Here is a 17,798-nt window from a genome sequence, read left to right on the forward strand (position 1 = left end):
AGAAATAGAAAATTTAAACAGACCAATCACAAGCACTGAAATTGAGACTGTAATTAAAAATCTTCCAACAAACAAAAGCCCAGGACCAGATGGCTTCACAGGGGAATTCTATCAAACATTTAGAGAAGAGCTAACATCTATCCTTCTCAAACTCTTCCATAATATAGCAGAGGGAGGAACACTCCCCAACTGACATTACGAAGCCACCATCACCCTTATACCAAAACCAGACAAAGATGTCACAAAGAAAGAAAACTACAGGCCAATATCACTGATGAACATAGATGCAAAAATCTACAACAAAATACTAGCAAACAGCATATTAAAAGGCTCATACACCATGATCAAGTAGGGTTTATCAAAGGAATGCAAAGATTCTTCAGTATATGCAAATCGATCAATGTGACACACCATATTAACAAATTGAAGGAGAAAAACCATATGATCATCTAAATAGGTGCAGAGAAAGCTTTCGAAAAATTCAACACCCATTTATGATAAAAACCCTCCAGAAAGTAGGCATAGAGAGAACTTACCTCAACATAATAAAGGCCGTATATGACAAGCCCACAGCCAACATTGTTCTCAATGGTGAAAAACTGAAAGCATTTCCCCTAAAATCAGGAACAAGACAAGGTTGCCCACTCTCATCACTATTGTTCAACATAGTTTTGGAAGTTTTAGCCACAGCAATCACAGAAGGAAAAGAAATAAAAGGAATCCAAATCGGAAAAGAAGTAAAACTGTCACTCATTGCAGATGACACCATACTATACATAGAGAATCCTAAAGATGCTAGCAAAAAACTACTGGAGCTAATCAATGAATTTTGTAAAGTAGCAGGATACAAAAATTAATCCACAGAAGTCTCTTGCATTCCTATACACGAATGATGAAAAATCTGAAAGAGAAATTAAGAAAACACTCCCATTTACCACTGCAACAAAAAGAATAAAATACCTAGGAATAAACGTACCTAAGGAGACAAAAGACCTTATGCAGAAACCTCTAAGACACTGATGAAAGAAATTAAAGATGATACAAACAGATGGAGAGATATACTATGTTCTTGGATTGGAGGACTCAACATTGTGAAAATGACTATACTACCCAAAGCAATCTACAGATTCAATGCAATCCCTATCAAACTACCAATGGCATTTTTCACAGAACTAGAACAAAAATTTTCACAATTTGAATGGAAACACAAAAGACTCCAAATAGCCAAAGCAATCTTGAGAAAGAAAAACGGAGCTGGAGGAATCAGTCTTGCAGACTTCAGACTATACTACAAAGCTACAGTAATCAAGACAGTATGGTACTGGCACAAAAATAGAAATATAGATCAGTGGAACAGGATAGAAAGCCCAGCGATAAACCCACACACATGTGGTCACCTTTATTTATTTATTTTTCTTTGCGGCATGCGGGCCTCTCACTGCTGCGGCCTCCCCCACTGCAGAGCACAGGCTCCGTACGCACAGAGAACCTTAGGGGCAGCACAGGAATAAAGACGCAGACATACAGAATGTACTTGAGGACACGTGTTGGGGGAAGTGTAAGCTGGACCAAGTGAGAGAGTGGCATGGACATATATACACTACCAGATGTAAACAGATAGCTAGTGGGAAGCAGCCCCATAGCACAGGGAGATCAGTTCGGTGCTTTGTGACCACCTAGAGTTGTGGGATAGGGAGGGTGGGAGGCAGACACAAGGGGGAGGAGATATGGGGATATATGTATATGTATGGCTGATTCTCTTTGTTATAAAGCGGAAACTAACACACCATTGTAAAACAATTATACTCCAATAAAGGTGTTAAGAAAAATAAATTTAAAAAATAAATAAAATTTACATTACTATTTTAATGCCAAGAAATATAAAAAATAAAATAGTACTCGCGACAGAACAAGATGCCTAAGGTAGGTCACCACAACATTTTAACCAGGATGTTCTACCATATTTTCCCTGCACATCCACCCTCAGTAGACATGCTTCACATGATCCATTCCCAATTTGACAGCTTTTTCTCTCAAAGAAATTAAGAAAGGATTCCTCTAACTCTGGTTTCCTGTGACAATTCTCTCAGGTTTTAGGGGCAGGGTTTCAAAAGAAGGAATTTCAGATACAGAACAGTCCTTGATTTGCAGCAAAAAAACTGTATGGATTCTAGTAAGGGATCTACGTTCATATGCATAAATAACTTGAATATGAGGTAGAACTGGGGATAAATACCTATAAAATGTGTAGTGAGAGTCTATCAGAGGAGAGCGACTACATGCAGTTCTGCAAAAGAAGTGAATTTTAGCTAGGGCTTTTAGAAACATGTAAAATTAATGGATTTGACCAAGTGCAGAGAAAATAGGAAACTGCCATTTGGAAGCATATCATCTATTCAGCTAGTCAACCAACAAATAAGTTGAGTGCCTCTATGCAAGGTAGGATGTAAAGTATGGAGGGGAGGAGGGACTGTAAAAATGTGCAAGACAGCATCTGCCCTCATTGAGGTCAGCAGCTAAGAGCAAGAACAGAGGAGAACAACTGGCATGTATGGACACCCACCTGTGCCTGGTAACGTGCTAAGTTGTATTATCTCATTTGGCATTAACAATATAAAGCACTCAGCCAGGTACCTGGGACAGAAAGAGTGCAATGGTGGTATCTGTGATTTCAATGCCAGTTTTATGTGGAGGTTATTATCAACTCAGCTTTCATAATATATATTCAAAACTCCTTAGCTGGAGAAATAAGATATAATACAGATGGAAAGTTCAATAATTCTGGGAAAATGGTGGCCCGAGCACCCACCGTGCTATCCTCTCTCTTACCTCTCCCCACCGCATTCTAATTCTAATCAACTTCCAGCTACCTATCTTAAGCAGAGCATCTTTGGGGCAGGGTGATAGAGGGGGTCTGGAGGATGCCTGCAAGACATCTCATTTGTGGGAGTCCAGCTGGAGAGAGCTAGTGCTGAGCTGATTTCCATGCAACAGCAATGATGAACCGGCAACAAGAGTCAGAGCACCAAGCTTCCTGGATAGAATGTGGCCCTGGGGGATCTGTGAACCCTTAAAGTGCAGTGTGGTAGCTTGAGGGATGACCTTAAGTGCACCTGCTGGTCTTCTTTGCTTTGGAGAAGTTTGGACAGAGCTGGACAGATGGGCTCAGGTACTCTCTGACTTTGAGGCTGATCGACCACCTTGCAGCTTTGTGTAAAAGTGACTGCCTCATGACAGCTGAGGTAGTAGTGATGTATCTCCCTCCATTCCTGCAACTCAAGGTTCCTCCATGCTAACCCAGGCAATTAGAACCAGGGGTCAGCAGTGAAGATAATGAACACCCCAAGGGGACTTAGATGGAGGAATAATAATCCACACACCAAAGTGAATATTCTTCTGCTAAAATAAAACTTCTGGAGGAGACAGAAAACCACTCTAACAAAGAATAAAAAGCACACTTCCAGAGATGAAAAAGTAGTATTAAAATAATTTTCCAGCAATAAAATATACTCTTTAAATTTTAAAAATTTAATTCAGTTAAGGAAGGTATGATCCCAGATGAAGAAGGCTCCCTAACAGCATGAGGCAGTATGTGGTAAATGCCAAGGGAGTAGTTCTAATTCTCAAATCGAGCTGATCATTAGCTCCACCTGGAATGCCTATTAAAAATATAGATTTTTCCAACTTAGCCAGCCCTAATAAGTCAGCAACTCTGGAAGCTGAGCCAAAGAAACTGCACTTTTGTGTGAAGTGGGTACTGCTTTTGTTTGATGAGCACTGGTTATGGGGAAGTGTTGAGATTGGAGGCAAACATTGAATGATTTAGATCACCATCCTGCGGGGGTGTTAAAAGGGAGCTGAAATGAACTGTGATGGGTGGGTAGTGTTTGTAAATAGTGGCTTACAAATATGAAACGAAGACTTATGAATGTTTTGTTTGCATGATCTCAACTTTTCACGGGGTATAGTCACAAACCTTTGTCATGATCGTAGAGCAAATATCAAGCCTAAAACTTTCATATGTATAAGTCTGGCCTTAAATAATGTAAAACACATGGGAGAAATAAGAAATTGAAGTACCTCAATTTTGCAAAAATTTAAAAAGACTGGACTCACCTAGTTCACATTTCCCTTGCTCTGTGTTTAATAACTAAAATAATGCAAGTTAAATTTTTGCAGTCTTGTTTTTTTTATCCATTCACAATAACAATGGTCCATTTCTCTCCCAATGTTCCCTTTCAACAAAGATGGGATCACAGTGTTGGCAAGGTATGAGTGAACAACAATAGGAATAAATGGAGGGCTTGGAAGACAAATGTGAAGTGGTGTGTTCAATTTGATAGAGTCACCCTTGCCCACTTTTCTGCTGCACTCCCTGAACTGTTCCCACGAAGGCAAACAACTTAGTACTTGGCTTTTTTCCTTTCCACAGGCTGCTTCCAGCATCGCTGATGTAAAATAACAGGAATCAAAAGATTCATGGATCAAGAGAGATCGTTTCTGATAATTTCCAGTAATCCCTTCCCTGGGAGCTGGCTTTTTCCAGGCAGTGTGATGGATTTGAATGAAGGCATTCAAAAATTTTCACCCCCACCCTTATTTACTGAAAGCAGCAAAGCTCCATGAGGCTGACCTTTCTGCAGTTGTGAGACCCACGGCATGACTACTTCCTCAAGAGAAAAGAGCCCAACATTTCCCTGAGTCGGAACCACATAACACCAGTCTCCTGAAATACTCTGCAACAAATGAAAAGCACTCTGTTATCAAATTTGAAATGAGATGCAGACTCAGTCCTCTCTCAGAAGGCCCTGGGTCACATTAGCATGTGAGATTAGCATCTGAGCTTCTGAGGGCCCTGCAGGAGAAAAACCGATTTAACTTTCTTTAACTCGGAATTTCCAAAATTTATTTAACCGCTTATATTAGTTTGCTAGAGCTGCCGTAAGAAAATACCAAAAACTGTGTGGTTTAAACAACAGAAATTTTTTGTCTCACAGTTCTGGAGGCTAGGAGGCCAAGATGAAGGCGTGGGCAGGGTTGGTTCCTTCTGAGGGCTGTGAGGGAAGGATATTCCAGACCTCCCTCCTTGGCTTATAGATGCCATCTTCACGTTCACATCGTGTTCTCCCTGTATATCTGTCTGTGCCCAAACATCCCCTTTTGATATTGGAATAGGGTCTACACTAATGACTTCATTTAAACCTTATAACTTCATAAAACCATCTCCAAATAAGGTCACATTCTGAGGCACTGAGAATTAGGACTTACCTATGAATTTGGGAGGGGTGGGGACACAATTTGACCCATTACACCATTCAATCCTTTTTTCAAATGTCGTCTAATAACAGCCTGCAGCACACATTTTCGTAAATGTTACTGTGACCTCATAGGTCATGCTCTGCCTCAGTCGTTCCAGGATGCTATTTGCAGAATATACACACAATCACTGGGGTGCTTTTTAAGATTCTAGATTCTTGGGTCTCAGCTCCACAGGTTGAAATCCACTAGATCTAGGAAGTAACTCAGGCACCTGCAATAGTAAAACCTGCCCAGGTCCAGATGTGTAACCAGATTGGAGTTCTACTGCCATTCAGCACTCCCTTATTATTTTTAGGCGTGATTTGGGCCAGAAATCTCAGAATACCTGCGTAAGAATTGCACCTCTTCTTAACGTAGTATGAACATAGGATCGTTTCCTCATCTCTGGTTTTTATCATATCTTGTATCTGCCTCCATCATGATACAAACCACTTAATATAGAGAGAGACCCTGCCTATACATCTTTTCCATTCTCAGTGTCTAGCAGAGAGATGGCACATAATGAGCATTTAATGTTTACTGAATTAACAAGTACCTAAAACAATGCATATGAAAGTGCACAACTGTTTTATTGTTTTAAAAAAAAGTTAATGTTGACATATGTTTATCCTTGAGATTTCGTCTACTCTTCAGACTTTAAAACATAACCCATGCGACCTTCCTCCCCTGCTCCTCTTTATTCCAGCCCTAACATGCCTTTAGTTTTCCAGGCACTTCATACTCTTTCTAACCTCAAGGCCTTTTGCTACCTGCTACGTCGGAATCTTCCCTCTGCCCACTTCACGCACCCCACGCCCAACTGTCACCACTCTCTCCAAACTAATACTGGTCCTGCCCTTCAAATTTGAAGTGGTGGCCCTGTTAAGCATTTCCCTACAGTGCTTTGGTTTTCCATCGAGACATTGGCTATACTTGTGAAAATTAGTTCATAGGCTGCTCTCCTCGCCAGATTCTAAGCTACATGTGGGCAGCCTTCATGTCTGTTGTGTTTATTTTTGAAACTACAGAGGCTTACACAAAGTAGGAACTCCAATATCAATTGAATGGTTCTGTACTTTATGGTGGTGACATGCTTTTCTCTACCATTAAAATGAGAGCTTCTCTAGAAAAGGGACTAAGTTTAAGTCATTTTTCTATTTTTGGCACCTGGCCTGGTGCCTGGAAGACAGAATGTTTTCAATAAATTTCTTTAAAATTGTTAAGGATTTTATTTGTATCTTTGTTTACTTTTGCCTAGATGAAAGCCTGGGATAGAAATTTATGATAAAGGATAGATTTTGGTGAAAATATAAAAATAGATTTGTTCTCTCGTCATTAGAGCCCAAATTTAAAATATCTGTAAAATAAAAATAAACCAGAATAACAGGGAATGTTTAACAGAATCAAGGCACCCCAGACAGCTGGATATGCTTCTAAAAAAGCAGAAGGTAACAGTAAATGAACTAACAGTTTAAAAGTCAGTTTTCAAATTGCCAAAAGACCATTTCAAATACAGCTCTTGATAGTCATCGTCTATAAAGAAACTGGAGTATTTGTGGGGTGGTGATTCTGCCAGTTCACTATTTCTAAAGGCAGAAAAACCCCGAGGACACATGCACGGCGACAGCTCCTTGGGACTGTGGCGATGACCAGACTTCAAGTTATGGAAGTGACTTGAACTTCGTGTGGCATACGTCTCTTCCTGAGGATGCTACTCAGCTTTTTAAACTCTTATAATGTTTTGTTCTTTCAGTGACTAGTCTGAAGCAGACTAGTTGTTTCTTCCATAATATTGAAAATTGGTTTCCTGGTAACTTGCTGTTGCTACTTCTGGACAATTATGTAAGATAAGGGGAACGTGCACCTATTTCTCTAGGGAAGGTGGAAATGTCTCTTGTCTCTTCCCAATCCCCAATGTACAGAGCTGGTCACAAAGGGAAATTTTGCACTGGACCATATTACCTCCTTAGAAGGAAAGAGGGTGTGATCCCAACCATTTTCCTTGAATATTAAATGGATTTTTGATATCATTAATGGATTGGGATCATTAATGGTTACGGACCTTAACCTCAGTTAAGGTCTCTTGGCAGTAAAAGGAACCAAAAAAGGGCTCCCTCCTAGGGAAAGGATGTCTGGACTAGTGATAAAACCTCAAAGTTAGGGCTTGGCGTTCTGGCACAGAGTGGCTAAGGCTAGAGGCATCTCCTGATGTAAATATGACAGTGTTTGGTAAATGGCTTGCCCCTTGGAGAGACTGAGATCATCCTCACCTGAATCATCAAGGCCCTGGCCCAGTAAGGCCATAATCACAGCAATAGGTACTTGTGTACCAAACTTCACAGGTTTTCACTGAGATATTGTGAAACCCACAGCCCATCTCTGGTAGATCAGAGTCCCCCTCTCTCTTGCCACCTGGGGTTTCCAAGAAGCACTGGGCTTTTTGTTCTAGATTGATTCCTGAGATTCTGGGTTACACAAAGAGAAAAGCCTCAAGGGAAAGAAAAGTGAAGGTTATAGTGATTAAGTTTTTTTTCTTTTTTACAGTGTTGCTTTTTTCAATACTCCAGGCTGATGAATGGACCATTTTGACCACAGTGGCAAAGAATGAATTATTGTCACTGTAACAGTTTCTCATTACTACCATAACAAATTAACACAAACACAGTGGCTTAAAACAATACAAATTCATCATTCTATAGTTCTGGAAGTCAGAAGTCCAAAACGGATCTTACTGGGCTAAAATTAAAGTTTGTTGAAGTTGTGTTGCTTCTAGAGGCTCTAGGGGAAAATCTGTTTTGTTGCCTTTTTCAGGTTTTGGAAGCTGTCTACATTCCTTGCCTGGTGGCCTCTTCCTCCAATCTTCAAAGCCAGCAGTGTAGCATCTTCAAAATCTCCCTTTTCCTCATCCCTACTTCTCTCCTTCTTTCTCTGTTTCCAGAGTCGCATTTCCTTCTCTTTTTAATATGAGCCTCATGCCTCCCTCTTATCAGGACCCTTGTGATTACACTGGACCCACCCAGAAAATCAAGATAGTCTCTCCATCTCAAGGTCTGTATCCTTAATCACATCTACAAAGTCCCTTTTGCCATGTAAGGTAACCTATTCACAGGTTGCAGGGACTAAGATATAGATGCCTTGGTGGAGGTGCATTATTCTGTCTACTGTAGGCACCCTTCATCATCTTAGGAATGAATGACATCATCTTAGCAGACAGTAGGGCTCTTTAAAAGGGTACTCACTGGTTAAGAAAGGGAAAAGGAGAATAAGACTTAAACGTGAAATATCATTAGTGCAATGGACAAGACTTGGTAACTTTGGATTCTGGTTTGGATAGATGGCATGGATATAAGTGCCATTAACTGAGGCCAGAAATGCATGAGAAGGCTTCAGAAAAAAATATATGATTTTAGATATTTTCAGTTTGAGAGATAATATGGCATAAATTAATCCAATACCAGATACAAATGCAAACATCCTTACAATATATTTTGGCAAGGTTTGGGCTATATACTGTTATACATTATAAGCTGACATAGTTCAGAAAAAGATCACGGCATTTAAGATACTGCAATGTAGATAACTGATATGTCAATTCACTTCTCAACTCTTTTTTGATTCCACACCAACCAAGACACAGAAGTAATTTTTCACCCATTTTCATAAGAAACACAAACACAATAGGCCTAATGTGATTTTTACAATTTTTCCTGAAGATTTGTGGGGGTGTGGAGAGCAGTCACAGTGCACAGAGCTCTACCGTGCCCCTCCCATTTTTGCAAAGTTACTCCTCTATTATTTGAAGTCATGATCCAACCAACTCTCAAGCTCTGGAAATTTGCCCCAGAGCAGATCTACCCTGAAGCCAGTGACAGTTAAGCTTCAGGCCCCACTTCCACACTCCCCAAGAGTTCTGGGAGTCACTAGGAATTATAGAGTATTCTAGGTAGATCAGGAAACCAGGTGGCAAAATGAAGCAGTAATTTTTAGTAATTTTTCTGTGGTTTCTATTCTCATTCTAGTTAGTCACTTTTGAATCTGATTTTGAATTAATAATTTTATATTCTCTCAAAAAGGGCCCTCCAAATTCCATCAGCTTCAAGCTTTACAAAACCTATCTATTTTGCCAAAAGTGATTTATGAAAGTACTTATGAAACAAAGATGGCCCTCCCCCAGGAGGACTTTTCATACAAGACTCCTAGATAACAATATTTTTTTCATATAATTATGTATAATTAATTTTCCTGTACCTGTACCTTGTTGGCCAAAGTCGTCCATGTCCAATTCATTTTGTGTCCTTGGTGCTCAAAAAGTTATCAGGTGTTCAGTCATAATTTTATAAAAATGTTTTGAATTGTATAAAGATGTATTTTCTAAAAATTGTTAGGTAAAGGGATGGATTAATTTAAATTAATTCTTACACATGATTTGATCTAATGGATAAAATTAGGAACCGAGCATCAGCATTCACTGTGCACTTGCATTCGCCATAATGTTCCAGGAGGGAACAAGATTAGAGGGGCATCGCCAAGGTTGCAGAACAAGAGTTCTCAGCAGACCCTCATTTGTGCCTCCTCCTTGCTAAGAGGCACCTGGTGAAAGTTCTCCACATTCTCCATTGTCTGGCTGCTCTTCCAGTGACCAGAAGGGACAATTTAAGGTGGAACTTGGTTCTGACCTCAGGGCAAGTCAGGGGCTCCAGTCCAGCTTTATTAGCAATAGCTAATATTTTGATCTCCCATCTACCTCCTGTATCTATTTACCTAGTTTTCATAGCTTATAGTGGGGAAGGGCATGTTTAGTTATCACCCTTAACCCAAAACAATTCCTTCTGAAACACAGCATCTTATGCTCTGGTGTTTGCTCTGCTAAGAAATTCCTGCTCTGAAAGTTCCAGAAAAAGATTTGCCCAAATTTGAACTAATTTCAGGAAAAAAAACCCCAAAAAACAAAAATCCCTCCAAGGTTAAGAGGTGCCTTCTGACTAATAGCAGAATGAACAGGAAGGCAAGGAAAACAGGCCTCTGAGATTTAGGCCAAAGGGAAATGAAGAGAAGGATGGCGGAGAAGCCCAGAGGAGGATCAGGCAATGGAAAACTCAAGAAAAATTAGTGGGAGGACAAAACAGAACTGAGGGCTTGGAGGATCATGGGAGAAAGAATGAAAGGAAGCAGATGCAAGATTCTAGAGCCCCCTGAGGGTGAAGAGGGAGGGCAAATCAAAGGGTAGAAGCACAAGGAGAAAGGTTTGAAGGATTGTGCACTGCTGGGGGTGGGGACACAAATGTATTGGTTGTGTTAATGTTTTTTGTTAATGTTTTTCATCTAGTTCTTTTACAATTTTAGTTTAGAATTTCTTTAAATAGCTGTAAAGCAGGACCATTAGCTGGGAGTTATTATAAATCAAAAACAAAACAAAACCATTCCTAACAAGTGGGAGTTCTCATACCCCTAATCAGAAAGGCCTGTGTCGGGTTTCCAAATCCTGTCCCTAGAGACTATGAGAAGTTTTTAATGATAGCGTTTCCATAAAAGCCTGATTTAATACAATCACCACCCAGACCAAATGTGGGGGAAATCAAAAAACTGCTTTCAAATCCAAATCCTTCTTTGAAATTTAAAATTATACTCTAGGATGATGGTTAATATAAATTCTAAAGCAAGGGAACAAACTAAAAGAAGCAGCACAAGGAATTTTTTTTTCAAAAGCAGGGTAGGAAAAAGGACAAGCCAGAGTTTGATTACATCTACTCCTGAAACACAACAGGCCTCATAAGCATTTGAGATCTGAGCCCAGTGGTTACGAGCCTTGGAAACTCATTTTAAACAAACTACCTGGAGAAACACCTTATACAATTAAGTGTTCAGGACAGTTGTACATCCCCAGTTTAGCCATGCATTCAAAGTACCCAAACTCAACCCTCCATAGTCACTAAAATGGTACAAGTCCCAGAAAATCCACTGCCAATCACAATGGCCATCGATTCTGGTAGTTTATGTGATGACAAACATTAGTTTTAATGGCATAGCCTTCCTTTCATATCTGTTTGAAATTCTGCAGTTGGGAGATGTTTATGTTCACATGAAAATGTAAGCAAACCATCTTATGGTAAACATCTCTCCAGAAAAAACAAATTCCATCTTTTTACACAGAAAAAGGCAACAGCAAAATGAACCTTATGCTTTTGGTTTATGACATTGTAAAGTTATCTGGAAGTTCTTTACCACTGCCCTAAGAAATCATTTCATTTGGATTATTTCAGGGTATATCACTCCCATAAAGCTGCTCTGGGCAGCTGCATCTTTAATGAGGCTGATTAGATAACAGGAACAAATGCTCTCTAGATTGAAAGCTGTCTCAACGAATGTGGAACAACTGTATTTATTTAATTTAATTCAACCAATGGGTTTATTTATACCCCTCCTTCTTCCAGAAAGGATTTAAGGCAGCTTAGCTAGCGTGAAGGTCTGAAGGTATAGGGACTCCTGAAAGCCTCAGATTAATATCTAGAACATATAACATGTCCAGATAGTTTTCAATTATCAATGCGTTAATCTAAGCTTGGAAAGAGCTTTTAAACAGCAGTGAAACATCAACTAGCTTCGAACTTGCATTTTTAGTAAGCTATTTTGTCATTTGGAGGCCTGCACAATAAACCTTTTGTTCCTTTTTTTTTTAAAAAGAGAAAGAAAGAAAAGCAACCTTCTGGTATTGCTTTTGTTCATCTTATCACCTTATCATTCAGCAGCCTATTCAGGATCACATGTGGGAAAGTATGTGTGTAAAACTGAGCCCTACACTCAGGGCAGGGATTCCTTGGAAAAACATCCTTCTTAAATGGGTATCTATGTAAGAAACAAAAGAGAAATTCTACTTTTAGGCTGAAGTTGGTATTTTAAGTCCATATGTTGAAAATCTAATGTTTAAAGTTAAGAAAATGGAAAGCAGACCAACTATGTGGATGTTTTCACACTCCATTTTCATGACAACAGTCTGCTTAACCAAAGCTATTAGTGGATTCTTGCACTAAGGAGACAGTAGCTCTTTAAGACAATCTGCTCTGTCTCAATATCTCTTTGTTTTTGAGATTAAAGGGTGACAAAGAGATATTTTTTCTACTGAATTATGCCAATATTACATGAATATTATGGGGACAAGAATAGTCACTAAGTTCCCTAAATATATCAATGTGTATGATTTGAGGATCCATGACAGAATCGAAAAAAAATTATTGAGTTCTGATCTCAACACTGAAACAGACTCATTTTGGAATCCTGATAACTGGAGTAACCCAATTTATACCCAGATTCCATCTGGGAGATTCAGTGGAACCAAACATCTTACAATTGAAGAATATTTGTTATAAATAGCATTTACAGATGTGACAAACAATTGGTCAGACGCTACTGGACATTTAGAAACCTCACTGGGTTTTCCACTAAATTTGGTGACAGCTGATTAATTAAAAAGCCCATTCTACAACTACCACAATTTTCCCTTGAACAATTTCATAGCTATTACTTCACTGAAAAGAAAAATGAATTAATTATGATCTCAATAATATGTGAATAACTATTACGAACACTTTAGTTTCTACAGGGTTTATTCCTATCCTATACCACTGAGCTTGGCCATGGCCCAGGGTTTCAATACTAAGGAGGAAGAGAGGAATGGCTATTGGGAAGCAAGCAGTGGACTCCAACCTCTAAGCTACCCAAACATATCTAGGTACTCATTCCCATGCATGGAACAAGTTTCATCTGTTTACTACACCTTGCTCAAAGCCTAGAATCTCTGTGTACTTTCCTCTCTGTTGGGTTCAGATGTGGCTGCTACAAAACTAAAAGATAAGTTATTACTCCCATTAAACCAAATATAAAATGGTAGTGGAGGGAATAGGGAAACTGCAATAAAGAACTCTGGGGGAAGAACAAAAAGGGGATACACAGCTGTTACAGTTCCCCAGCAATGAGCAAATTCTGCAGGGCAGAAACAGCACACCCGTGACAGGACCGTGGCAATGGGAGGTTGAGTGTTGACGCAGCTGACAGCCCATGGTTCTAATCCCTGAGGGTGTTCCTTTTATGCATTGTCCCCTAAGACTCCAACACTGGTTACTCCAGAAAGTTTTTCTTTGTCCATTATCTATCGCAACTACAGCTGAGGTAGACATTGTAGGCTATTTCTTTCCTTGGTGTCTTAGCTTGGGGTGCCATTACAAAATATCACAGACTGGGTAGTTTAAACAACATTTACTTCTCACATTTCTGGAGGCTGGGAAGTCCAAGATCAAGATGCCAGCATGGTCAGTTTCTGGTGAGGGCTCTTCCTGGCTTACAGATGGCTCCCTTCCAGCTGTGTTCTCACAGGGTGGTGGTGGGGGGCAAGAGGGCTAGGGGACAACGGGGAGCTTCCTCTTCTTATAAGGACACTATCCTGTTATGGGGACCTTACCCTCATCTAAACCCAGTCATCTCCCAGACTTCCCTGATGGTCCAGCGGTTTGGACTCCACTCTTCCACTGCAGGGGGCACAGGTTTGATCCCTGGTCGGGGAACTAGGATGCCGCATGCCACATGGTGTGACCAAAATAAATCATTTAAAAAAAATTTTTTTAAATTAAAAAAAACCTAGTCACCTCCCAAAGGCCCCACCTCCAAATAACATCATACTGGATGTTAGGGCTTCAACATATTAGCTTTGAGGGGGCATGAACATTCAGCCTATAACACTTGAGGTTACCTAGCTTCAGCAGCCCACTTCCAGGTGGCCTGGGTTTAGGGGTCTGGAAGTTTACTTAAGGAGTTTTACTGGCACAAGCTATGTCAGATAGGCTCAGGGTTTCTTTGGCTGTACAGTTCTCTTAAAAGCTTAGTAGACTTCCTATCCATTTGCTGTTGCTAAGTTTCTGTGCAGGCAGCCACAGTCAAATATTGTATCTAGACATAGTTTTTAAGTCCAGAGACGTTCTTTCACCTAGCCTCTGTGCTCTGTCATTCCCAAGTCCTCAAAAGAAGGGCAGGTACCTTGAATCCATTTGAAACAAAGGTCTCAAGTCAGAAGACAGCAACCTAAATCCCACCTTGCTGGGGGCCCACCACGTGAGTGTGGCAATCTCCTGCTCAGGATGCTACTAGCTAAACTGCTTTAGCCTGGGATGTAGAAGTAGTTAGCTTCCATCCCAACAAAACTTCGAATTACTGGACTCTAAAGGACCTAAATTGCAGACTTCAGGTAGAGAAGAGCTACCTGAATGATGCATCATTTCTCTTTAACTCTTCTGCAGATTGGTCAACTCCAGGCTGAGGTCATCTCTTGCTGATACAGCAGGCAACACATACTGGTATACTGGCAACACTGGTTGCCAATTATCAGTCCTCAAGTGACATGTTTCCTTTCAGGGAAAGTTGGAAATCAGATGTGTCACTTGCAGGTCTGCCCAGTGAGTTTCTCTTTGCCATTTTCCTCCAGGGCTACCCCTGCAACCACTGCAGTCCCCTTCCAGCTGCCACCAACCCATAGTGTGTACAGTTATCTGGAAACCAGACTCAATATTTTCTTCTCCACCAGCCAACTTGTCATGGAGAGTACCTGAAGAATCCTTAGGAGTAGGTTAAGGTAGGGCTGGTGGGAAAGGAAGAGTAGGAACCTTAGGAGTGTGAGTCTCCTACTCATTCACTTACTCAAGTAAGGACGCCTTTGCACTCTCCTTACATGAATTATCAAATCAACTTGCTGCTGGAATGCTAATTGGCCTGCTTGGCTTTATAGCCCACACCTGTGCTGTCCAATATGGCAGTCACTAGCCACATATGGCTCCTGAGCATTTGAACGTGGCTTATCTGAACTGAGCTGTGATAGGGGTGTGAAATACACATCATAGCTTGAAAACTTAGTACAAAAAATGTAAACTATCTCAATAAATTTTATGAGTACTTTTACTTGAGGGATTTGATGAAGTTTTGAATTCAGCCTACATTGTAATTCAGCAACCCACGGATCAGTCTCACCACTGATACTTGGCTGCTAGAGATAGGAGATTGTTTGAAGGCAATCACTGAAACACCACGGTTTATTAACCAGGACTTGAATAGTGAAGTTAAAGCTTTGCACCTGACATTTTTTAAAGCCCTTTAGTACAAGAAGCCAACACACCAGCTTTCTATTATTGGTTATAAAGTAGTCATAAATAGAACAAGTGCTAGAGTCCTATCACTTAGGGACTCTGCTGGCAGCATTAGTTTTGTGGAAACAAATGCACTGAAATAACAGTGAAAAACAAATTCTTCATCCAGATCCCTGATCAGTTTTAAAGCTGCAGTCCTGGGAGTAATGTGATTCCCATCATACTCCATGATTTTAGCAGCTTCCAATTATCTGAGATGATATCCTTTTCTTTCTTTTTTCTTCATACGAATATCTATGCAAATGTAATTTGGAAAATTTAAGTGGTCACTGGAGGATCTAGGATTATAATGGTCTCACTCTCCTTTATTCGGAAAGGGTAGTTTTGTTTTTGGCTCTGGTGTATGTGTATATATATATCTATCTATCTCAGGCTGAACAAGCCAAGCAAAATGTAAACCACACACATCCAATGCTCAAATGTATTTCCTCGTTCTCATATAGGAAGAGAGTCATTATTATAAATAAGATATTGACTGGACTACCAGCACTGCAATTTTTGGAGAAAATATCATCAGAAATGTAGAGCCAAGAAAAGGTCAAGTTTCCATTTTATCCATCATCAGAAAAATCACTTCTGTGGAACAGAACACCTAAAATCATTGGTTCTAAAACTTCAGCTGACATCCTGTCATCTGGTGGGGGTGGGGGGAAAGGGAGAGACTTGTTAGAACACCATCGGCTGAGCCTTAATCCCAGAGCTTCTGATTCAGCAAGTCTGAGGGGGGACCCAAGAGTTTGCATTTGTAACACGTTTATAGGTGACGCTGATCCTATTGTTCTGGAGAACCCCACTTTGAGAACCACATCCTTAAGGTATCATTGGAAAGGAGAATGTGCTTCACCTGATCAGTTCAATGCCTGCAGCTGAAATGCTTCTGGGGGAGGGAGGATCAATTTGCAATCAGCTTGAGATCCAGAACCCTAACCCATCCACCTCCCAGATCACCGTTTCGGGGGCGGGGGGGGGGGTGGCCAAGTCGAGATACGGGAGATACTGTTTCAAACAACTATAAATAAGTGCAGCTTATTCATCACTCTTTTGGAGGAAATAGGTTTGAAATAAGATTCTCCTCAGCAATCTTCACAGATAAAGAGCCAGGAAACACTGCATGACGTTTCACCTCCCACACTGACAGAAATCTTAGTTTTGTTGCTCTTCCCAGTAGTAGAATCTAAGAATCACTGGCAGAACCCCCTCAAAGATTCCAGTGATGGCACTGATTGAGTCCTGGTGCTAAGGTGAAGTCAAGCAGGACAGTTTCCTGTGCAGAGGAAAAGAATCTCCGAGTCACAAGAATATGACAGTGATTTAGGTGTAGTTTCTGAGTGCCTGCTGTATTCCCTGCCTCTAAGAGTACTCTATGCATCGCACACAGGGCCTTGTATGTAGCAGGGCCTTAATAAACACTGAATTAATTCGTTAATTAATTTGATTTAATTAATGTCACAGTGTTTGCTATATGATGTCACACAAGCCCGATGAACTTGATGAGTTAAAGTCTATGCTTTAGCAATATTTACCTCAACTTCTACGCTTTGTATCAGCATCAGTTACTTTGAGAGGAAGGCACAAATTGTGGCATCTGCCCAGCTCACAGAAACTGTTCCAATGGCTACCTCCAATTCATTCACTCTCCATCTTCTTAGTCAGAGTGGGCAAGACCAATCAGTACATCCCATTTTCCTGGCCACAGGAAACAGCACTCAGGTGACCCACCAGGGCCAGTAAGAGTCTTCTCTAGGGTATTTGAAACTGAAATTCCAAAAGATAAATTATTTTTCCTTTCTAGTCACATAGTTTGTAGCATGTTACCCAGGTTGATGCCAACTAGGCAAGTAGATAAGTGAGTCAGGAGTTAAAAGAAGAAAGAAAGTTTCCAGCAACAGGTAAAAAGACAAAAAATTATGAGTGTGATTAGAGACTCATCCCCAAACCTGCTTTTCTTCCTGGGTTCAGATCTGGATTAAAATTTCCAACCACCTTTGCAATTTAATCTAATCATATGACAATTCTAGCCATACATATGAATGAAAATGATAGACACAATTCCAGGCCTGGCCCATAAAAATCTATTGTGCCTGAGCCTTCATACTCTTTCATCTTTTTCTAGCTTCTTACAAACAAATATGACAACTTTAAAAGCTGTGTTAAGTTAAAGAGAGCAGAACCACAAAATGGAAGGAGCCTAAATTTCCACTCTGAGGAGTGCTATCCACTGATCAAGAACACCCACTCTGGGGCTTCCCCAGTGGCGCAGTGGTTGAGAGTCTGCCTGCCGATGCAGGGGACACAGGTTCGTGCCCCGGTCCGGGA

At 40.4% G+C, this 17,798-nt stretch overlaps 2 long non-coding RNA genes across 4 annotated transcripts in view; one reads left to right on the plus strand and one right to left on the minus strand.

Moving 5' to 3' along the window:
• LOC149748055 (uncharacterized) overlaps positions 1 to 5,920 on the plus strand; it is a 56,332-nt gene extending 50,412 nt beyond the window's left edge. For all 3 annotated transcript variants that reach the window (XR_016395001.1, XR_016395003.1, XR_016395002.1), the window contains one exon: positions 4,433 to 5,920. This is a non-coding gene — a long non-coding RNA (uncharacterized LOC149748055). The remainder of the gene's footprint in view (positions 1 to 4,432) is intronic.
• The window catches only part of LOC149748054 (uncharacterized), a 234,409-nt gene that overhangs the window by 167,131 nt on the left and 49,480 nt on the right, over positions 1 to 17,798 (minus strand). The gene's annotated exons all lie outside the window — the stretch shown is intronic.

The sequence above is a fragment of the Delphinapterus leucas genome, chromosome 11 (genome assembly GCF_059928025.1).
Source record: "Delphinapterus leucas isolate spDelLeu-1000000601 "Yukka" chromosome 11, BTC_Dleu_Yukka2, whole genome shotgun sequence".
Taxonomy (NCBI): Eukaryota; Metazoa; Chordata; class Mammalia; order Artiodactyla; family Monodontidae; genus Delphinapterus; species Delphinapterus leucas.